Source organism: Podarcis melisellensis (assembly GCF_964234715.1).
Source record: "Podarcis melisellensis genome assembly, chromosome: 15".
NCBI lineage: Eukaryota > Metazoa > Chordata > Lepidosauria > Squamata > Lacertidae > Podarcis > Podarcis melisellensis.
This window is the reverse complement of record NC_138532.1, coordinates 11,265,171-11,289,758: the sequence shown is the minus strand read 5'-3', so window position 1 is coordinate 11,289,758 and position 24,588 is coordinate 11,265,171. Positions and strand designations below refer to the sequence as shown.

Sequence of the window (24,588 nt, the reverse complement as noted above, 5' to 3'; positions counted from 1 at the left end):
TACACAGGCTGAGACCCTACCTGCCTGTGGACTGTGGTGCATGCTCTGGTTATCTCTTGCTTGGACTACTGCAATGCACTCTATGTGGGGCTACCTTTGAAGGTGACCCGGAAACTACAACTAATCCAGAATGCGGCAGCTAGACTGGTGACTGGGAGCAGCCTCCGAGACCACATAACATCAGTCTTGAAAGACCTACACTGGCTCCCAGTACGTTTCCGAGCACAATTCAAAGTGTCGGTGCTGACTTTTAAAGCCCTAAACGGCCTCGGTCCAGTATACCTGAAGGAGCGTCTCCACCCCCATCGTTCTGCCCGGACACTGAGGTCCAGCACTGAGGGCCTTCTGGCGGTTCCCCCACTGTGAGAAGTGAAGCTACAGGGAACCAGGCAGAGGGTCTTCTCAGTAGTGGCACCCACAATTTGGAACGCCCTCCCACCAGATGTCAAAGAGACATATTTTAGAAGACATCTGAAGGCAGCCCTGTTTAGGGAAGCTTTTTATGTTTAAAAGGTTAATAGGTTATTGTATTTTAGTATTCTGTTGGAAGCCACCCAGAGTGGCTGGGGAGGCCCAGCCAGATGGGGTATAAATAATAAATTATTATTAGTAGTAGTAGTAGCAGTAGTAGTAGTAGTATTAATGATCCCCCAGCTGGTTGAGCAGGCCTCAGTCTGTTCTGCACACGATTGCTTTCCACCAGCTTGGCAGACGGCCTAGAGATAACCTGGCTCTGGTGATCGGTGCTGTGGTAACTTCCTGGTTAGATTACTGCATTGTGCCTTTGAAGATAGTCCGAAGCCAGTGGCTCGTCTAGTCCAGCATCCTGTTATCACTGTATCCCGTTGTGCCAGAAGCAGTTTAGCCATGCTGGCCACATGACCCAGAAAGCTGTCTGTGGACAAATGCCAGCTCCCTCAGCCTGAAAGAAAGACGAGCATCACAACCCCATAGTCGCCTTTGACTGGACTTAACCATCCAGGGGTCCTTTACCTTTACCTTTTTTATCTATCACTTTGTTGTTTGGATGCTTAATTATTACTGTTTTTTTTAAAAAAAATTATGCTTTTAATTTGGTTATAATTCACCTTTGTATAAGACAAGCAAAACTGTGTAAGCTATAATAGGAAACCAAATGTTACTATTTGGTAAGACAAGCTTCCCTCACTTCCTCTGATATTTGAGTGGCTGTGGCAATGGGGAAATCCCTGGTTGACCCCTGTGACTAGAGGCAACCGTATACCTGAAGTTTGTCACAACATGCTAAGTTGGCCTGGTGTCCAGATAGCTTAAAAAAGCTCAACAGCTTTCAGGGTGTCCTGCTTTTACTCTTTGAAATATGGCAACCCTGCTATGATGTGACAACAACAACAAGACTGTAACCGAGTGTTACTTTTTGGTAAGCCAAGTTTCCCTCACTTCTTCCCATTTCTGTGTGGTTGTGGCAGTGGTGTGACCTCTGCGGTTAGAGATTACTTTCTACATTCAGAACTACACACACTGTAAAGAAATTTATTCATGTATGAGACTACAGTGGCAAGAATGTTACTTGCCCTAATATGGAAAGAAGCAGGAGTCCCAGCAAAGGAAGAATGGATACAAAAACTTATGGGATATGCAGAAATGGCGGAACTTACCAGAAGAATAAGAAATCAAGATAACAAACTTTTTATAAAAGAATGGAAATGGTTTAGTGAATATTCACAGATAAATTGTAAACAGATAAAAACATTGACAGGGTTATTGTAATAACCTGCAGTTTCATAAGAGTGTATATTTACAGAAGATGAATAAAAGAGCAAATTAAGTTAATTAGGATATGCAGAAGATATTAAAAATAAATTTAAGGAACGGCAGGAAGAGGGGGAAGGAAGTCAAGTTTTGAAATGTCAAAAAGATTGTAAAATCAGTGAATTGTATAAATCTGAAAAGTATAAATACTTTAAAAGAGAGAGAGAGATTACTTTATACATGCAGTTAGTCACAACATGCTATATCAGCCTGTCCGTGATGTGGTTAGCCTTGATCGGTTTGCAAACAGGGATATATATATAACCCTAGCTGCTGATCTAGGTGATTTCCTTCAGCGGAAAGGTGGAGGCCATTTGAAAACACAACTGTTTAAAGCTGAATCGAAGTTTTCTCTGTGTGCAAGGGATTTATTTCACATGGGGGTGCTCAAAATGGTGTACCCCACAAACACCCCTGTACTTTGAGGTGTTGCAGTCTGTTCTTCCACCTTCTTCTGCCGCATTTGTAGACCCAGCCTCCCTCCCTCTCTCTTCTTTCTAGCCGAGATAAATCGGAGGTTAAGGTTAGTAGAAATAAGAGTTTATTTCAGTCGTGGCTTGCTTTCTGTTTGCTACAAGACTGTTCTCATGCAGCTACCATAGCACTGCAATTGCTTCCCAGTTGGTGGAGCCAGAGGAATCTGTAGGCAGAGTGGCAGAGCTTTGCAGTACTAGCCAAGGTGTCACTTCCAATGTGTTTGTTTCTAAGTCCGTTCCTGCATTAATCTGCAGTTTTTCAAAATGAAGATCTCTGAATTTATATCGGTGCAGGCATTTCAAATGTATCTTACTCTAAAATATGCATTTTTAAAATATACATATTGGGACATCCTGTGTTCTGAGAACTGCATTGCAAAATTCAGAGAAATGCAAAATCTGAAGGATTCAATACATTCTGATCTGCACATTAGTTTGGAAGGTGCAGGTCAGATCAGTTAACACTTGAATCCCCCAAATCCTTAGAATTTGCAAAATTCCCCAAAACTCTCCATCGTCTACTAAAAGATAATGCTGCATATTCAATCTTTCAAGTGTTCTTGTGCAGCAGGATCTTTAGGTAGGTGATGGAAACCCTGGAAAATACTGATAATGAGAGCAGTACAAGGGTTTGGAATCTCAAGGCCATTCTGACTTGGTTTCCCTTTCAGTTTTTGAGCAAAAGGAAAGTGAGACCAGATCATTAAGCTTTGCCTGCTACCTAAGAAAATGTGGTTCTGAACACACACACACGAGAAGAACCAAATTCCCAGAGTAATGGAAAACTATATTGGATTGTGATGGCCTTTGGCTGTGAGCAATAAAGTTTGCCTGGGTATGCCGGAAAACCCTGTGTATTTATACATTCTCTGATTTTGTCCCCAGAGATCTGCAGTAGTTGAACCAAAAGTTATCGCCTTACCTCAATAATTACAGCTTGAGTTTTTTATGAGCTGTCTTATGCAAGAGGTCAGTCTGAGTAGTAATAATGGCCCCTTCTGTTAAACACACAGGTCTCCCCACACACACCTGTAAAATGTGGAGGGAGATCGACATTTTCTGCACTGGGTCATTGCTTTTCCATCCAAAATGGCTCCGAAAACACAGAAGAGGGTATGGTTTGGCCTCATTGGCATGTTGTCAGCATTAAATGTGGCATCAAAAGCAGCAAAATTAAGTGTGTCCCCCCCCCTCCCATGCCGGAATTTTTTTCCCCCTGACTGAATCGAACAATGCCGTTGCCATAGAAACAGCCTTTCTCAAAAAGGTCACTTGGAAGAAACTGTGTTTTAGGTGCAACTCAAGGAGATTATGGGGGATTAGCTAATTTATATATATATTTCTTTAAAGGAAATATTATGAGCGAATAATATCCAGCTGAACTGGAAGGCTCTCTCAGTAAATTAAAAACTCTGTGATAAAAGCTTTATTTCCCCTTTTCAAAATAGGAACGGTATGCAGTCGGGTGATATCTGAAATAGAGATTGTGTGTGTGTGTGTGTGTGTGTGTGTGTTTAACTTGGTTTTAATTAAACCTCAGTCAGGGCTGAGAAATGTGGTGAGAGTAGATAATTGCCATATTCCCAATGCAGATTTTAAACTATGGCTTTGATATGTGTAACTCCTGACTTACTTGTACCCCCGCATTGCTTCCAGGGTGAGCTGATGCTCTTCCACCTTTCAAGGAGAGTAGGCCAGGGCCACATGCACACCAAACATTTAAAGCACTCTTGCACCACTTTATTACCCCTCAAAGAATCCCGGGAGCTGTGGTTTGCTACTGGGGGCTGAGTTGCCAGATCCCTGTTCCCCTTAAAGGTAAAGGGACCCCTGACCATTAGGTCCAGTCGTGGCTGACTCTGGGGTTGCGGCTCTCATCTCACTTTATTGGCTGAGGGAGCCGGTGTACAGCTTCCGGGTCATGTGGCCAGCATGACTAAGCTGCTTCTGGCGAAGCAGAGCAGCGCACGGAAACACCGTTTACCTTCCCGCCAGAGCAGTACCTATTTATCTACTTGCACTTTGCTGTGCTTTTGAACTGCTAGGTTGGCAGGAGCAGGGACCGAGCAACGGGAGCTCACCCGTTGTGGGGATTCAAACCGCTGACCTTCTGATCGGCAAGTCCTAGGCTCTGTGGTTTAACCCACAGAGTTTCAATTCTCAGAGTTCCCTGGGAAGAGGGACAGTTACATAAGCAATTTTGGAAACTGTAGATCCGAGGATCACAGGGCAGTTTGCAATAAAAAAACTCACAAAAATGCATAACATAAAGGTAAGGGTAAAGGAACCCCTGACTTTTAGGTCCAGTTGCGGACGACTCTGGGGTTGAGGCGCTCATCTCGCTTTATTGGCCGAGGGAGTCGGCGTACAGCTTCCGGGTCATGTGGCCAGCATGACTAAGCAGCTTTCTGGCGAACCAGAGCAGCGCATGGAAATGCCGTTTACCTTCCTGCCAGAGCGGTACCTATATATTGACTTGCATTTTGATGTGCTTTCGAACTGCTAGGTTGGCAGGAGCAGGGACCGAGCAACGGGAGCTCACCCCGTTACGGGGATTCGAACCGTGATCTTCTGATCGGCAAGCCCTGGGCTCTGTGGTTTAACCCATAGCGCCTTCCTCGTCCCTTAACACATAACATAGTGACCAACAAAAACAACAGCTCCCCAACGAAATCCTGGGAGAATTGGAATAGGTTTTTTGCCTGGCACCTAAAGATATTCAACTAAGGCGCCAGGTGAGCCACCCCAGGGAGAGTATTCCACAAACTACAGTTCTGATGATTCTGTGCCGGAAGTCCTGGCTACATACAGTTCGGTGAGAGTGCTTTAAATGTGGATGCAACCCAAATGCAGTGTGAGAGAAAAAATATGGGAAGAGGCAGCAGACCCTCCAAGTGTCCCTATTTTCCAGGGACAGGCCTGGATTTACAGAAGCCGTCCCGGTTTCTGATTTGACCCTGGAATGTCCTGCTTTTCCTAAGGACGTCCCAGTTTCCATCAGAGAATGTCGGAGAGTATGGGTGCAGTGAGAATGAAACTTAAAAGCTGTAGTGAAGAAGCTATTACCTGAGACATAATGATGTTGCCCATCCGACTGGGTTGCCCCAGCTACTCTGGGCGGTTTCCAACAAATATTGAAAAACAATAAAACCTCAAACGTTAAAAACCTCCCTGTCTTCAGATGTCTTCTAAAGTCAAATAGATGTTTATTTCCTTGACATCTGAGGGAGGGCATTCCACAGGGCAGGCACCACTACCGAGAAGGCCCTCTGCTTGGTTCCCTGTAACCTCGCTTCTCACAGCATAGCTGTCAACTTTTCCATTTTCTTGCGAGGAATCCTATTTGGAATAAGGGAATTTCCCTTTAAAAAAAGGGAAACGTTGACAGCTATGGCCAGAAGGCCCTTAGAGGAGGACCTCAGTGTCTGGGATAAATGATGGGGGTGGAGACCCTCCTCCAGGTATACAGTAATACCTCGGGTTAAGTACTTAATTCGTTCCGGAGGTCTGTACTTAACCTGAAACTGTTCTTAACCTGAAGTACCACTTTAGCTAATGGGGCCTCCTGCTGCGCCACTGGAACACGAAATCTGTTCTCATCCTGAAGCAAAGTTCTTAACCTGAGGTAATATTTCTGGCTTAGTGGAGTGTGTAACCTGAAGCATATGTAACCTGAAGCGTATGTAACCTGAGGTACCACTGTACTGGGCCGAGCCTGTTTAGGGCTTTAAAGGTCAGCACCAATACATTTATTATGTGAAAGACCATAATTATCTTAATATAATAATGTCTTTGGGGCTTCTTCTGAGTCAGTAGTCTGACTCAGCCAAGGCCTATGGGCACATTCAGATTTTTGAGCAAAACCTCCACCTCTGGTCACTTCTCTCAACTGTTCCCCATATCAACTGCCCCCCAACAGAGAGTGAAAACTTCGCTCTCCCAGTGGATTTGGGTAAAAGTTTGATCCAGTAGAATTAATCTGAACCTTGAAAAGCTGAAAGAAGAAGTGGAAGAGAATATCTGTCTTCCAACTTCCTCCTACAGCTCTGTGTGCCTCTTAAGAGAGAGAAAAGTAACCGACCTCACCACCACATGGCCTAGGAGCCGGCCCGTACAGTGGGGTGAACAACAAGGTACACTTGTCCAAAACTTTGGAAGGTTAAACTGGCTAACAAGAGTCCCGTCTCGGGACTCAGGTAAGCTTTGCAAAGGCCTGCCAAGGGGGCAGTTGGAGGGGGCACTCATAGGCTTTGTGGGCATGTAGTGAGATAATGCAGTGAGATAGTACACCATTTGTGTCTTCACCTCCATTGTTCTACCCGGACACTGAGGTCCAGTGCCAAAGGCCTTCTGGCGGTTCTCTCACTGCGAGAAGCAAAGCTACAGGGAACCAGGCAGAGGGCCTTCTTGGTAGTGGCGCCCGCCCTGTGGAACGCCCTCCCACCAGATGTCAAAGAGAAGAACAACTATCAGACTTTAGAAGACATCTGAAGGCAGCCCTGTTTAGGGCAGCTTTTAATGTTTAATAGGTTATTGTATTTTAATATTCTGTTGGAAGCCACCCAGAGTGGCTGGGGAAACCCAGCCAGATGGGCAGGGTATAAATAAATTATTATTATTATTATTATTATTATTATTATTATTATTATTATTATTTCTATAAGAATCAGAAATACATTCTTCAAATGGTCAAATTTACAGTCACTAATCATTGCTTTAAACTATTATTTCCTCCACTAGATTTCTGTAGTTCTTCTTCTTCTTCTTCTTCTTCTTCTTCTTCTTCTTCTTCTTCTTCTTCTTCTTCTTCTTCTTCTTCTTCTTCTCCATTGTAAACCTTTAATTGCTATCTTGATGTTTTTCAGATCAGTTTGCCCACTGATGAAGCTTGGCTTGAGTTCTAATCATTGCCAATCCAACTGTCCTCCGTCCAAACCAGCATTGTCAAACTTTTCAAACTTCATGGGATTTCTCTCTTCATTTTCATCACTGAACACATTGAACAGCATCTGGACCACAACAGAGTGCTGAGGGACCGCACATGCTACCTCTTGCCAGCTGGAGAAGAACCCATTAAAAAGTACTCTCTAGGTATGGATTTCCAATTGATTCAAGAAAGCATCTAATAGTTATTCTGTTCAGATGAACTTTCCCAAGCTTAGCATACCAAGCTATATGACTCAATTATATTTACTATATCAATTATACCACTCATTTTCTCAAAAGGAGTTGTGTTCATGAAAAACCTATGGTAGGTAGATGCCCACTAAATTTATGATTATGTTTCCGTATAATGCTAAAAGCAAGGATTCTGGATGTCTGTGTCCCCTGACTGCTCTCTGATCTCAGCTGAACTCACCGTGAATCTCCTGGATGTGGGGCCGCTGGTGACATGGAGAGCATGAGTGATGTGCACAGCTCTCCTTCTCCTCCAAGCGTTTTCTGAATGAAAGTAGACATAAAGCTTGAATAGGGATTGCGTGAGGTGAGATGGCAATGAAGCAAGTCGTAAAAAGTGTGTGTGGCGAGGGGATGCTCATTGTGTTCAGTGTTGAGGAGGAATAGGAACCTTCTGTGGTTCAATTGATGAAGGATAAGCTATGAGTACAATGCATGCATGCATGCATGCATGAATGAATGAATACCTGCTTGAAGAAGCAGTAAAGGTAAAGGTAAAGGGACCCCTGACTGTCAGGTCTAGTGGCCGACTCTGGGGTTGTGGCGCTCATCTCGCTTTATTGGCCGAGGGAGCCGGCGTACAACTTCCGGGTCATGTGGCCAGCATGACTAAGGCGCTTCTGGCGAACCAGAGCAGTGCACAGAAACGCCATTTACCTTCCCGCTGGAGCAGTGCCTATTTATCTACTTGCACTTTGACGTGCTTTTGAACTGCTAGGTTGGCAGGAGCTGGGACCGAGCAACGGGCGCTCACCCCGTCGTGGGGATTCGAACCGCCGACCTTCTGATCGGCAAGTCCTAGGCTCTGTGATTTAACCCACAGAGCCATCTACGTCCCTTCTGAGGAAGCAGTACCATCTGCTTAATATTCCTCTTCTTGAGGTAGGGTCTGGCTTAGGGAAAGGCGACCTAGCTATAGCGTAGTTTGTCATGGTATCTATAAGACATAACATGTTGTTAGGCAAGAAAGCAGGACATAGGGTTATATCCAACTCAAAGTAGATCCACTGAAATAAATGAACCTAAGTAGTCATGTCTGTTAACTTCACTGAGTTTACTCTGAGTAGGACTAGCATTGGCAACAACCAGGGATGCGGGTGTGCTGTGGTCTAAACCACTGAGCCTCTTGGGCTTACCAATCAGAAGGTCAGTGGTTCGAATCCCTGCGACAGGGTGAGCTCCCGTTGCTCTGTCCCAGCTCCTGCCAACCTAGCACTTCAAAAGCGCACGAGCCTAGGTAGATAAATAGGTACCGCTGCAGTGGGAAGATAAATAGTGTTTCCATGCGCTCTGGTTTCCGTTGCGCCAGAAGCGGTTTAGTCATGCTGGCCACATGACCTGGAAAGCTGTCTGTGGACAAATGCCGGCGGCTCCCTCGGCCTGAAAGCGAGATGCAAAATTCTGCAAATAGCCATTAAAATAATAATAATAAAAATTAAACAGCTGCAAAAAGCCTGCTGGCATCTAAAGTTCTTCCAAAAGACACTGGGAAGCCAAAAGCAAGGATTGGAACATGCAACACTCAAAGCCTGGCTTCTAGCTGTGTCCAGTCAGGCCTCTGTACCACTAGGGACAATGGTGCTTCTACAGATGATTTCAGCGATTGAGCTGGGATATAATGGCTCAGGTGGTCCTTCGGGTACCATGGACCCAAATTTGCACAGGTTCACATTACTGAGCTCCTTTACACCACCCTGACTTCTCCCCACCTCACAATGCTTTTGTCTGAGCAAAACTCCCTGCTACTTTCTGGTTAGGCTGTGACTTGTAAATATCTTGACTTTTTGTGCTACTTTAAATACTGTCTTGAGATTTTTTTGTTAATGTGCTGAGGAGTTAAAATGTAATAGAACCATCATTAACCAATTTTATTGAACTAATAACTCAGAAAGACCCTGCTCTTACCATTTGTAGCTGGGCTAACAACTTAGCCGTTTTTAGCACCCCAGTTAAGAATACTCCTAATTAAGAATCAGGAGATAGACATAAAGAGACTGATGTGAAGTCCTCTTTCAATTTTTCAAACTGTGAGAATACCTCTTCGAGTTTTATGGTGTTACAATCTCTGCTTGAACAATCTGCAGACAGAATGTAAAATTATGTGCTGAATTGTGTGTGCGTGTGTGTTTAATTACTGTTAGACTCAGGACAGACAGGAGCCTTTTTAAAATGCAAAAATTAAAACATGCTATAAATACAGTGGTGAGGGAAGAGGGATAGTATAGTACAACATCACCATACCTCTTGATGGCTTAAGAAAGCTTTAATTTTATTGTAGAGTTTTAAAGAATTGATTGCTTTATTGCACTATATTATTCCTATGTCTGTTGTTCCTAATTGTCATGGTGAGGCACCTTGAACACCTTATGGTGGAGGGGAAGAATATAGGTGCTTATTTAATAAGTAAATAACATGCATTCAGCTTCTTCCAGAAGGTACTTCACGGCCTAGGACCCTCGTACCTATGGGATCGCCTCTCCTGGCATGCCCCACGGAGAGCCTCAAGGTCCATAAATAGTAACACCCTAGAGGTCCCAGGCCCTAAGGAGGTTAGATTAACCTCAACCAGAGCCAGGGCTTTTTCAACTCTGGCTCCGGCCTGGTGGAACGCTCTGCCTCATGAGACCAGGGCCCTGCAGGATCTGATTTCTTTCCGTAGGGGCTGTAAGACAGAGTTGTTCCGCCTGGCCTTTGGCTTGTAGCCAATTTGATTCCCTCCCTCCCTCTCTTTCTTTTTTCTTTTCCTTCTCCTCCTGCGATGAGGCTACATTTTAATATTTTATTTAATACATTTTATTTTTGTTTTTAAGTTGTAATCATTCATCTTGTTTTTATTATTGCTGAGCCCGGCCTTGGCTGGGGAGGGCGGGGTATAAATAAATTATTATTATTATTATTATTATTATTATTATTATTATTATTATTATTATTATTATTATTATTATTTCTTACACCTGAACTAGCAGAAACCAAAGCTAGCAGGGGATTATTATTATTATTATTATTATTATTATTATTATTATTATTACTACAGTACTACTACTACTACTTTTAAAAAAATCACTGCCACTCCAGTCTCCAGTGAACAGTAGAAGAGTTGATGTGAAAAAAATACTATTATTATTATTTATTGAATTTATATATCGCCATATACCTGGAGGTTTAAGGGTGGTTCACAGAACTGTGTATTTCCATCCTTGCCCACATAAGCTGGAGAAATGGTGCTGTGAGATGCTTCCTCATATGAAAACATATTTATTACAAGCTACATAGAGAATCTAGGCTCTCTTTGGATCAAGGGCAAATGGATCTTGTGAAAAATAGGCAGGTGAAACAGTTTTGATGCCTCCTCTAATCCAGCCCACTGACCCTAAGGCAGCTTCCATTATTAGTCAACCTGCACTGACTTCCACCACCTGTGATATTGTGGGCAGGACGTATGGGACTAAAGATATTTGCCATATACTGAGCTGAGCAGAGACAGACCTTCCACAAAGGTCTGAAAGGCTACAACTGTGATGGTGCAGGACTAGACGATTGGATCTCAGCTTGCTGGGGAACTCATAGATGACTGACTCAGCCTATGTCAGAGCAGCAAGCATACTGGAAAAAAAAATACTGATGCAATGGCCCCAGATGGTCATGTGACCCTGTACTAATAAGTGTGATTTTATGGACTTGGATTGATAGAACGCTACGCGGGTGGCACTGTGGGTTAAACCAAAGAGCCTAGGACTTGCCGATCAGAAGGTTGGCGGTTCGAATCCCCGCGATGGGGTGAGCTCCCGTTGTTCAGTCCCAGCTCCTGCCAACCTAGCAGTTGCACAAATTGCAAGTAGATAAATAGGTACCGCTCCAGCGGGAAGGTAAACGGTGTTTCCGTGTGCTGCTCTGGTTTGCCGGAAGCGGCTTAGTCATGCTGGCCACATGACCCGGAAGCTGTCTGTGGACAAACGCCGGCTCCCTTGGCAAATAAAGCAAGATGAGCGCTGCAACCCCAGAGTCGGTCATGACTGGACCCAATGGTCAGCGGTCGCTTTACCTTTATCAATCAGTAGAACTGATTAAATGTCTAGCATTTAACCAATCTGTCAGTTTGGATAACTGTCCAGAGGAATTGCCAAGAGAGGGCTCCTTTGCTGATCTTAGCACCCTAGAAGGTTTGTAAGGAAAGAGGTAATATTTCAGATACATTTTTCCACCTTCCCATATCAGTTTGCAATTACGATGATTATTTTTATTTCTTTTTTTAAAAAAGTCATTGTGAAAATTCAGCAACATTTTAGTGGGAACTTTGCAAAGCAATTCCGTTTTATATAATACATTTTTGGCTGGAGAACTGCGTTGCAAGATGACGAGGATGGCTGTGTTGAAGTCCGCATATTGTTTCAGAGAGTGTGAATTGGGTTAGGTTTGCCTGTAACTGTGGACTGAATCAAATTTCTCCCCATCCGTATTCAGAACACCACAGGAAACTTACCAAGGAATGAATGAGTCACTCTGTTTCCAGTCTGTGTCACCTTTACATGTCTTAGAAGTTCATTCCATCCCATTTCCGTATCAATCTCCAGTTTAGAAAGCAATGAAAAAATGTGCATAAGTCTTTAAATATGCATTTTAAACATATTTTCTCCAAAAAAGCACTTTTCCAGATGTATTTTTCCTCAAAATTTGTATTTGTAAATGCATTTTGATGTGCTTCTTGAGTTGGTAAGTTCTATATAATGTGAAATCACTGGAAGATATGGATCAGAGCTGATCGCATTCAGATTTTCAAAGACAGAATTCCTCAAGCGCTTCTGATGGTTGATCCAAAATCTGGGTTACATGATGGAAGACTCTGACAGCGGCTTTCCTACACACTTGCTGATTTGCTTGCTGTATTAAAAAAAAATTGCCCTGAAGATTTGTTGACAATTTCTTCCTAATTCTCACACACCCAAATTGAAGTGGGGTGTCTCTAAATTGTAACTAGTGAGAACAGCTGGAACCAAAAATAGCTGTTGATTGAGAGAGAACTTCTTGCTTGCACAGAGCAGCCTGGTATTCTGCCTGTTTACATTATTTTGGCTCTTAAAACCACTCTAGCGATGGGTCAGGCTGTGTTTCCATCTTGTAATCTCTGCTGTCAAGTAAACAGGACATGGAGGAAAGCTTCTTGTTAATGCAGAAGCAGAAGAAAACCAAAACTTTTAGAGGCTGTATGTCGTTCGAGCCTTTAACCCCACATTGACCATCCAAATTGCATTTGTCTGACACAACTACAATGTTCTTGCAGGAGGGGGCAGGGGGGTTGAAGTGATACCACACGGGCTGCTACTTCAGAAAATCCAGTTGCAAAGAAGTTCCTGTTTGTTCTTGAATTGGTTTCAAAGCTTGTTTTGGGAATGTAATTTACCTAAAAGAGCAGGAATGCAGCTTTGCCTCAGAGGGGGAAGAGAAGCTCTTAAACTGTGTGGAGTTAAAGAAGTTTTCCTCTTCTCATCTCTGTTCCCATCCGCTTCAGGCACAGAGTGGTGACAGGTTGAAAAATGGACCGTTGCATAGCTGAGATAGCTAACCGGGGCCAAAGACGTCCCATTTGCCCTGTCCTGCTACAGAAGATTATGGATCGTGTACTGTGCAAACCAAACGAGAATTTCCTTTTTGTCTTGGCAACTTTTGGTATTCCCCAAGTCTTGAGTTGTGGGCCAGTTTTGCACAATGCACAGATGTCCGTACGTTTCGGAGCACAATTCAAAGTGTTGGTGCTGACCTTTAAACCCCTAAACGGCCTTAGTCCAGTATACCTGAAGGAGCGTCTCCACCTCCATCGTTCTGCCCGGACACTGAGGTCCAGCACTGAGGGCCTTCTGGCAGTTCCCTCGCTGCGAGAAACCAAGTTACAGGGAACCAGGCAGAGGGCCTTCTCGGTAGTGGCACCCGCCCTGTGGAACGCCCTCCCACCAGATGTCAAAGAGAAAAACACCTACCAGACTTTAGAAGACATCTGAAGGAGCCCTGTTTAGGGAAGCTTTTAATGTTTAATTTACTATTGTATTTTAATATTTTGTTGGAAGCCGCCCAGAGTGGCTGGGGAAACCCAGCCAGATGGGTGGGATATAAATAAATTATTATTATCATCATCATTATTATTATTATTTGTGTGGAGAACCTCAGTGTGTGAACCAAGACCCCGCAGGAAACAGCTACTGCTTCACAGCAGTTGTTCCCATGACTGCCTGTAGTTGAAAACACGCAGCTGGAATTGTGGAAGCAGGAAGTTCTCCCTGTCTCTGGGAAGAGCTTGGTTCTCCAGCTGTATTTCTCCCTGCAAGCGCATCCACCAGAACAGTCTGCATATGAGTCTTATAATCTGAATCATCAAGAGAAACAGCAGTCACTTCTTGTCTCCTGAACAAAAATATGTTTTTATTTTATTTTTGTGTGAAGAGTGCTATTTTCAAATGCATTGGGCATAACCAGTAGACAATTACGAGTACTTTTTATAAACAATACCATTTTTCCAGTACTTTGTGAGTTTAATGTTTTGGCCGGGGGTGGAGGTGGGAAGTGATACTGTCCCCCTCTTTTGGGGTTGAATTGCAGTCTCTCCCCCCCCTTCATGTTGAGCTACAAAAGTAACTTTAACCCTGAAACCTGACATTTAATCAGAAGATTTAGCATACTTGGAACAAATAGTTGTTGATGATGCAGGAAAAATCAGAGAGAGAGCAAAAATGCTTTTCATTTCCAGTGACAACAGGAGACCTCATCCAAAAACCCTTGAGCTAGCAGGAGTTCCATTGCATTTCATGGAAAGCAAAGAGGGGGAGGGGGATATCTTGCAAGTTCAGAAAATAACTCATCAAAATAAAACAGGAAAAGAGGCAGCAAACAGAAAAGAGAGAATCAAGAAGAATGAAACAGGGCTGTCACCAGATTAAAGAAACCTTAGGGTGAAACTGTAAGGTAAAGGTAACGGGACCCCTGACCATTACGTCCAGTTGTGACCGACTCTGGGGTTGTGGCGCTCATCTCACTTTACTGGCTGAGGGAGCCAGCGTACAGCTTCCGGGTCTTGTGGCAGAAGCAGGGACCAAGCAACGGGAGCTCACCCTGTCACGGGGATTCGAACCGCCGACCTTCTGATCGGCAAATCCTGGGCTCTGTGGTTTAACCCACAGCGCCACCCGCGTCCCAGGGTGAAACTGCACATTGCACTTAATCCACGCAGCTACATGTCTTTCTTTTCCTTAGATTAATAGCAACTGCAGCAAGGGGTGGTGGTATCAAGACCACAACATGTAGGGAGGGGAAGTCGATCGTTCCCTATCCCAGCCACAACCTCCCTTCTCCACATTGCTCCTGTAGCTTAGCAAAAAGGAGAAAAAATGAAAAAACTTCCATTTGTGCGAAGTCGGCATCACTGCACACAATATATGGGGCATTACAAGTAAACTTAGTTGACTGGTGCTTTAAGTTTTAGTGGATCAGTAAATCAAACGATTAAATTTGCATCAATGGGATTATGTATAAAATAGTAGGTCTGAAGCTGAAGGCGCATTTCCCTTCTGGGGCATATGTGGGGTGTAGCAAGCATATTCTGAGAAGAGGCATCCCAAACAGACATGCCCCAAACCCAGTTTCTCAAACAGGAAAGACTGTCTTCTAAGAAGGAGTTGGGTATCTTCCGCTGGAGGAGAGATCATTAAGAGGCAATATAACTGTCAGGAGCTTATCCCACACTCGAGTAGGACCCTGGCAGAGACACATGCCCGACTGGCATGTTCTCTCCCTCCTGGCCGATCATTCGAGAGCTTCAAAAGCTTTCTTCTGCCCGAACATCACAGCGACCGATGCCAACAGACACCGGCACACTTAGGGATCCGCAGAGTGTTCGCAGTTTGCGTAACAGACCTCAGCAACTCAGCATTTTGGCTAATCTATGTTTATTTACATACAAACACCCATGAAGCACTGCAACATGGCTCCCTCTCTCTTTGTGATGGCCTGGGATTCGGATTTGGATGCTGAACCTGAGGGATCCTAGCCTGCACAGGATTCCCCGCCTCCAGAACCAGCTGAGCTGGGGCTGGGGCATGAGCCTGAAGGGTCTTCACCAGTACTGGACCCTCAGGTGCAGGCATCAGCTGAGTCTGCTCTGGCTCCTGAGCTGATGGAGGATACATTGCCTGCAGGTGCTCCACTCTCAGCCCCGTCAGAGGAAGCTGAGGTTGCCTTTGGGTCCAGTAACCCTCCAGCCTCTCTTGAGCTGCAGAGGCTCAGGGCAGAGAGGCAGAGAGAAATAAGTTCCCGCAGGAGGAATGAGTGCTCACCTCCAGGCCAGGAGAGGCAAGTCACCAGAGGATCGGGGCTGCCCTATGCCTCGGGGCAGATAAAAGCCAGCCAGCCCCAGTCCCAAGTTGCAGCGTTGCTGGTTGTTAGTTCCTGCCTGTACCCTGCCCTGCACCCAGCTTCATCTTTTACAGACTGCCTCCTTATTGCATCATCAACCATGGACTGGACTTGGACCTCACCTCTTGGTTAATGCCTGGGACCAGCACACTCTCTAGAATCAGACAGCAAAGAGAAAGGACAAAGGACAATAGTCCCACTTCACGGAACACAGTAACACAAAGATCCTGTCTCCGTCACTTCCCACTCTGTGGAGTCAAAACATACACCGTCATGTGATAGACAACAATCCCATGACTGCAATCACGGAGCAGGAATTCTAACGATAATAGCTCTCTTCAGATATTTGGAGGGCATAGATAGCGCAGCAAATTTGCTTTCTGTTGCTCCAGAGAGCAGAGCCCAAACCAGTAGGTTAAATTATGAGACAGGAGACTTTGGTGAAACATCTGTATTGGCTGTATCATCTGCTACTGAGGCAGGTTCAAAACCCTTGTGTTAATTTACAAAGTCCTGAACAGCTTTGGTCCATGGTATCATAGGGATGGCCTGAACCCTTCCACCCCTTTCCTGACCACATCAGCAAGTGTGCTGTTGGTTGTCACCCAGGTTGGCAAAACTCACACTGGCAATTAAGACCCTTCTGTGACTGATAGATTTATATCATTTATATCCCCCCCTCAAATTTCTGCAAGGAGCTCACCGAGTGAGCTTCATAACTGACTGGGGATTTGAACCCTGTTCTCCCAGGCCCTAGTCTGACACTCTAACCACTATAGTACACTGTTAGCTGGTCTCTGATTTTTTATTTACTGTATGGTTTTATGTACAGCCATACCTTGGCTCCCGGACGCCTTGGGAGTCGAACGATCAAAAACTGGAAGTTAGTGTTCTGGTTTCTGAACATTATTTTGGAAGCCGAACGTCCGACGGGGCTTCTGCAGCTTCCGATGGGCTGCAGGAACTTCCTGCAGCCAATCAGAAGCCGCACTTTGGTTTCCAAACGTTTTGGAAGTCAAATGGACTTCCGGAAGGGATTCCGTTCGACTTCCGAGGTACGACTGTATCATTGTTGTGAGCTGCTCTGATTTTTTATATGAACAGTGGTATATAAATATCTTTATTAATAAATAAATTCCCCCAAAGCTGCTTGGGTGGATAGGGTTAATTACGATTGTTTGTTACACACCTTGCTTTGTCCTTCCTTTTTTGCATGAATTTCTTTCTTCTCTCTATCTCCCTGGCTTTTGTATTTTTTGTTTTTTTTAGATCTTCTGAACTTGGAAGTATTCCTTTTCTCCCCCGCTTCCTTCCCCCCTCCCTCTTCATTTTGCCTGAACGTGCGTCTTTGTCTCTTTGCGATTCAGGGTATTAACATGAGAGTGATGGCATTAATATTGATGTGGACCTCCCTTAGTAGAAGCTTCATTTCTGAGAGTGCCAGCAGCATATAAATAGTATTACTGGGTAATTAGCGAGCATCAAGCTGTGCTCTGATTTATCAGGATTTTATGTTTCACTCTTCTTGCCTCATCTAGCTTGCATTGGGTTTCCATTCCTAGATTGTGCCTAGAGAAACACTGAGCTGAACAGAGCAGAAATGGATGAGAACAATTCGGGAGCAATGACATGTTCTTGCTTGGCTCCTGTTTTCACCCCAATAGATCAGCTCCCATCAACTCTCAGCAACATGGCCAATGGCCAGGGATGATGGGAGTTGTAGTTGTAGCAGTATCTGAAGGGCCACAGCTTAGCCATTCTACAACAGAGATTATGCTTGTATACAGAATGCAGCAGCTGGAATGCCAGCTGGGACTGGGTATTGTGGAGTCATAGAATCATAAGAGTTGGAAGGGCCCCACAAGGATCATCTAGTCCAACCCCGTATAATGCAGGAATGTGCAACTTTCCCTTATGGGCTGTGGCGTAGCGTGGGGGGTGCAGGGGGGCCGGCCACACCAGACGCAACATCTGGGAGTTAGGGTTAGGGGGCGCAAATCCAGGGGTTAGGGGCACAAATCCACAGGTTAGGGGGCGCAAATCCACGGGTTAGGGATTTGCCTTGCCCCGGGTGCTGACAACCCACGCTACGCCACTGCTTATGGGTATTGAACCTGCAACCTTGACATTATTAGCACCACACTCTAACCGACTGAGCTACCCAAGAACACATTTAACTCTGCCGCAAGAGATGCACTGACTTCCAGTCCATTTCTGAGTAGGGATGGCAAAGAATTTTGATTCAGCTTGCATTTAAAGGCAGAGCTACTTAATTTGCACTTTCCAAAACAATGCACAGTTTGAAACACAGCCATTCATGGAAATTCACCCTTCTCTGAATTTTGCGATGAAGTTTTCCAGCCGAATTTTGTGTGCAAATACTGTATATATACCAGAATAAAGTGTGCATAGAAATGCATATGCTATTTATTTGTTTTTATTCCATGAAATTTATACACCACTTAATTGTAAAAAAAAACTCATAAAGGGAATTTTACAAAAAAGCATATTAGTAAATGTAACTTAGAAAAATCCATTACATTTGCAGAAAGTACATTGCAAAAATGTTTGTATTTGGAACGACACCTTCATTCTCTTAATTTTGGTGCTAAACAAAGGCCTTTAATTTCCCCCAGGCCTTTTATAACTTTTCAAAATTGAGCTTTTCTGCTGCTTTCGGGTGCTTTTTCCATTGTTGGATTCCTCTCTCTCCTAAGATGCCCTGGAATCTTTGAAGGGTTGTCTATAAATCTGTTATATACAATATTATTAGAAAGGAAAACTTCTGGATCTATCAATCTGTTTAAATATTTATCAACTGCACTTTAATATAAAACATCACAAGGCAGTATACAACCTAAAAAGCACAGCAAAGCATCTCAGGTGAAAATACAGTTTTTAGAAGATGTTTGAAAAAGAGCAGAGAGGACTCCTGCTAATTTTGGCCTAGAGATCCAAGACCTAAAAGCACAGGGATTTAATGTGGAAGACAAAACTCTTCAAAACAAAACAAAACGTAGCTTCTGATTTTTAAGAAAAGAGCTCTCTTTTTGTACATGCCATGTTTCTTAGAATCATTCCATCCTGGGTGCTCATAAAACTAGAGGGGCTTTCACACATGTTGAATGAACCTGGGGGAGGGGAATTCTGGGGGCTATGCAGTCACCCACCACTATCATCTGGGCTGTTGCCATAACCAGACACCTTTGACATTTGCACACCCTTTGGATATTGAAGGCCATTCTACTTCTATATGTTATGTCAAAAGTTCATTTCTTCACTGCCTTTTAGCCAAAAAGGCCCCCAAGGCAACTCATAAGGAATAGTACAAAGGATAATTCAGGCAAAATAAATAAAAAATAGTGTGGAAAAAATTAAAACAAAATCTAAAATGCATTCACATTCCTGCCAAAAGGGAGTACCCAGCAAGATATCAGAGATTGCAGGAGCTGTTCCTCCCACAGCTGTCAACGTTTTCCCTTTTTTAAGGGAAATTCCCTTATTCCAAATAGGATTCCTCGCAAGAAAAGGGAAAAGTTGATAGCTATGGTTCCTCCTTATAAGAATCTCAGGCAGGGGTGATGAGGTGGCGGGGCAGAAAGTAGCCTCTTGGTGGACCCAGCACAGTTTCTTGTAGCAACCTGCAGTTTGTGGGCAGAGCTCCTACACAAGAGGAAGCACCTTACTAGAGAGGCGCCATCCTTGTACGGAGAAGCCATACCATTATGTCTGTGCAGACGTCAGGGAAACATAGAAGCAGCAGTGGGTGGGACTAGGCAACCTTGCTACACATTTCAGTGTGTAGAGGGACTTAGGTGAACTCACCACTATCGTCGTGTCCCATGGCTTTCATTCGAAACCCCGGCTGTTTTACTGAAGAGGGCAGAAGTTGAAATGTTTTAACTAATCAAATCCGTATAATATTTTTTGTACAGAACAATGGGAGTCATGAAGTTGGATGTCAGAATGCTGAGTTGTTATGATGATGCTGTATATTATAATTTTGTCGCATGCCACCCTAATTTCCAAGGTGTGTGAGATTCCAGGGGTTGATTACCCAAGGTTCGTGTTTCCTTTTGGAATGAGGCACAGCAGAGACTGTGGTGTCTTTATGGACTATGGTTTATTTACACACATATATACTACCTGAGCCTATGATGGAGGGGTTCACGGCATTAACACCCCCCAAAAGGTCTTGTTCCTCTTGTAGCTACAGCCTTGGATTCAAACAAACAGCAGGCATGGTTCTGACCTTCTCTCTAGCTTGCTCTGCTCTCAACTTTGTCTTTTTCTTTCTAACTATCACGAGTTGGCCATTTGCCGTCTCACACTGAGCCCCTTTCCTTTGTTCCCCTTAATGGCCCATCACTCCGGCGATCACCTCATCAGACTAATATTTTAACACTTGCTGGATCCAGGGGCTAGAAGTGTCTTGGCCATGGGTAGGCAAACTAAGGCCCGGAGGGCCGGATCCAGCCCAATTGCCTTCTAAATCAGGCCCGTGAACGGTCCAGGAATCAGTGTGTTTTTACATGAGTAGAATGCATCCTTTTATTTAAAATGCATCTCTGGGTTATTTGTGGGGCATAGGAATTCATTCATTCCCCCCCAAAAAATATAGTCCAGCCCCCCACAAGGTCTGAGGGACAGGGGACTGGCCCCCTGCTGAAAAAGTTTGCTGACCACTAGTCTTGGCATACAGCCTACATCCCCCCCCCTTAAGCTCACAACACTATGATAAGCGCAACATTTTAACATTCTTCATTTTATCTTGTGTTTTATGTGATGCATTTTACGATTGATATTGCATACCATGCTGTGGTCTGTTGGACAGAAGATGAGGTCATGTTTATATGTGTGTATGTACAGTGGTACCTCAGGTTACATACGCTTCAGGTTACATACGCTTCAGGTTACAGACTCTGCTAACCCAGAAATAGTACCTCGGGTTAAGAACTTTGCTTCAGGATGAGAACAGAAATCATGTTCTGGCGGCGCGGCGGCAGCGGCAGGCCCCATTAGCTAAAGTGGTACCTCAGGTTAAGAACGGACCTCCAGAACGAATTAAGTTCTTAATTCGAGGTACCACTGTACATACACAAAGAGAGAACTTCTAGTGACCGTTGTAGCTAATCTAATGGCTTTAGTCATTCTCACTGCTGCCCTTAAACAGACTCCCCTCCAGTGCTAATTTCAAAGACGCATCGCACTGAAGATCACAAGGTATAGGATATCATGTAGCACTAAACATACCTATCCGAAAGTTTCCAACCACTTGTTTTGGTCCTATTAATATTCCTTGGTGCAAATGCATCCCTTCACTAACAAACCCCAGGGTGGAGCATAAGGCTCTCCCTAGAGCTGCTGTCAAGCTTCCAAACAGTTCAGACTTCCCAGTCGCTTACTAACTTGAGCCGCTGGTAGGAAGCTGAAACCAAAGATGTACAGATCAGATAACACCAGCCTGAGATTTGGTATAATCCTGCAGGGCTCTTAACATTTTTGCTCCACCAAGTATTATTTTGCTCCCTTAGCTCCTGTGTCTAGGCAATCACAAGTTCCATCTGAGGCTGTTTACCCGTGGCATGCAGCACAAACAGATTGTGCTGCTTCCAATGCTTTTCAAAGAAGGACAGAGTTTGATATGTGGAGGGCTGTTGGAAGAGCGAGTCCAGCTCCTGACCTGTACCCACAACTCACAGATTATGTATGGTTAGCTCCGCCTCTTTCTCTGTGAGAGATCTTGAGAATCCAGGTTGGTATTCCCTTGGTATTCCATGAAATTGTATTAGTGCTTTTCTAACGGGGACGCGGGTGGCGCTGTGGGTTAAACCACAGAGCCTAGGACTTGCCGATCAGAAGGTCGGCGGTTCGAATCCCCGTGACGGGGTGAGCTCCCGTTGCTTGGTCCCTGCTTCTGCCAACCTAGCAGTTCGAAAGCACGTCAAAGTGCAAGTAGATAAATAGGTACCGCTCTGGCGGGAACGTAGACAGCGTTTCTGTGTGCTGCTCTGGTTCGCCAGAAGCGGCTTAGTCATGCTGGCCACATGACTGTCTGCGGACAAATGCCGGCTCCCTCGGCCAATAAAACGAGATGAGCACCGCAACCCCAGAGTCGTCCGCAACTGGACCTAATGGTCAGGGGTCCCTTTACCTTTAACAGTGGCCAGCCAGATGCCCGTGGGACACCTGCAAACAGGACCTGAGCACAAAGGCACCATCCACTCCTACGGCTTCCAGTGTCAGGAGCTTGTCCTGCTCTTGAGTAGGACCCTGGCAGAGACACATGCCCAACTGGCATGTTCCCTCCCTCCTGGTCGATTGTTTGGGAGCTTCAAAAGCTTTCTTTTGCCCGAACATCACAGCGACCGATCCACAGAGTCTTCACAGCTTGCGTAACAGACCTCAGCAACTCAGCATTTTGGCTAATCTACGTTTATTTACATATAAACACACATGGAGCCCTGCAACATGGCTCCCTCTCTCTCTAGCATCAGACAGCAAAGAGAAAGAGCAAAGGACAATAGTCCAACTTCACGAAACACAGTAAAGCTAATGTCCTGTCTCCGTCACTTCCCACCCTGTGGAATGAAAACATACACCATCATGCGATAGACAACAATCCCATGACTGCAATCACGGAGCAGGAATTCTAACATCCAGGACCTGCTATTAAGAAGCATTACAGACTCTGACCATGAATGTAGAGCCCAGCCATCATGGCTAGTGGCCATTGATAACCCTATTCTCCATGAATTCATCTACTCTTTGAAACCTTCTCTGTTGGCAGCCATCACTGCCTCCTTTGGGAGTGAGTTCTGTAGTTTATGTGCTGCATGAAGAAGCACTTCTTTTGTCTGTACAGTCAAGTCTCAGCTTACACAGGGGTTGTGTTCTGGGGAAAGTGCATAAAGCCAAAATCCCCATATAGTCAAAACACACTTTCCCAGGGCCTCTGCACACTCTTCTTGTGCACCTAAAAATACTCTTCCCAGGTGAGTGCAATTTGGGGGTGGGATTGCTAACTAACCCCCCCCCCCCCGATGACTGACCCTTTTTCATTTTAACTTTTTTTCAGCCCGGTGTGTAAAGCTGAATTCACTAAAGTTAAATGCACTTACGCTGCAAGTCAACTGCACTGAATTTTCAAACATTCAGCTTCACTGGTTATCCACAAGTTCTAGTGCTGTTTCTTACTTAAAATTTATGACAAAGCTAAATACAAACACATACTCTCTGAATACACATGAGGAAAATATAAGATCAGAATGAACAATAGCCAAAATCAAATTAAGTATATAATTATATAAAAACGCACAGACGTTACTAATTTCTCCGAATAATTTTGTATTTGGAAGGTATAAGAAAGCAGAAAGGTTGATTATTCATATGCAACATAAAATTCCACCACTCTGCTAAATAGTTCTCCTTGCCCTTTTTAACATGCACAAATAGTAAGTTTCTCAGAAGTTGCTATAAATAAAGCTTGTGTATGCCAGTTTATCTAAAGTAATTGATGGAACAGTTTTCCATCCCTGTGAAATATCTAGGCGTGCTGCTACCATCAAATAAATAATTATGGGTCTGCAAACAGTACCAGCATTTTCTCCTATCAAATACAGAGAATAAGCATAACCTAGGATCTGTTGCCACTCTGTCTTCTGCGATGACATTAATGTCTATGACCACTTGTTCCCAAAAGGCTTTTACTGTTGGACAGGTCCATCAGCGGAGCCAGTAAGTGGTTTTCCCAAGTGGCGTTTTCACCAGCACAAAGCATTACCATGTGTTGGTGGCAAAGTTCATCAGCTATTGTAGAAGATGCAGGTTGATGGACTACGCAGGCCTAGTTTGGTAGCAATGCTTGGGATGTGAGTTCAATGGCCTTTGGTTCGTATAGTTTTCTCTGTTTGCCCTTTCTCCATAGTCACTTAACGCAATCAAATGCAAAACGATTTTCCTTTCAAATAAAAAGAGGGAAAAAGGCGAAATGGAGGTGATGGTTCTTTAATACAAGCTCCTCTATTTCTCATAATTTTGCAGTGGTAGCAGATTCATATTTAAATGCCATGTGAATAATTTAGAAATATTTTACATCTTTTATACATCTGGAATTCAATGTAAAACAGCTCTTGTGTAAGAGGAGCCAGTAAAATCAGGAATGAAAGCTTCTGAAATGCTGAAATTGGACAGGATTTTATAGGCCAAATTTTGAAATGTGAGGTAAGGCAAAGGGGTACAAAACTACAAAGGAATTATTTATTGTGAAGGCACGGGGGAGAACTAGGAATTAGAGTTGGAGTGCGGCTTAGAGAAATCACAAAGAGAGCTATAGCCAGCACTAGTTTTTCTCAGAGAGTAGACCTACTAAAACAAATAGGCATGGCTAACTTAGGTCCATTAATTCCAATGGTTGTGCTCTGAGTATAAGTTAGTTGGATGCAGTGCAGAGACAGCGGGTGATGTGATAACTCACCATCCCTGGGGCCATAGCTTCTAGCACCTATCATGTCAACATTTCTACACTTATCACAACCAGTTGGTTGATGCTGTCCTGGAAAACTCTGTGCGTCAGGTACCATATGATGAACATAGCAAGGTTAATTCACTGCACGGAGGCCGTTCCCTTTGGGTCTCCGTATTATGTTTTCGACATGTGCTCTGGCTGTTAGACAATAGGCTTAATCTTGGTAGGCAAAAACCTTTTAAAGTTTAGACCTTGCTAATATAAATATTTTAACACATC

The 24,588-nt window shown here is 44.1% G+C and overlaps 1 protein-coding gene across 5 annotated transcripts in view; it reads left to right on the top strand.

Annotated features, from left to right (window-relative positions):
* PKNOX2 (PBX/knotted 1 homeobox 2) overlaps positions 1-24,588 on the top strand; it is a 440,472-nt gene that overhangs the window by 200,438 nt on the left and 215,446 nt on the right. For 4 of the 5 annotated variants that reach the window (XM_081891017.1, XM_081891018.1, XM_081891020.1 and 1 more), the window contains exon 4: positions 7,133-7,358. The exons of the other annotated variant lie outside the window; for it this stretch is intronic. The gene's annotated coding sequence lies outside the window, so the exon portion shown is untranslated. The remainder of the gene's footprint in view (positions 1-7,132; positions 7,359-24,588) is intronic. 5 annotated transcript variants of the gene reach the window in all.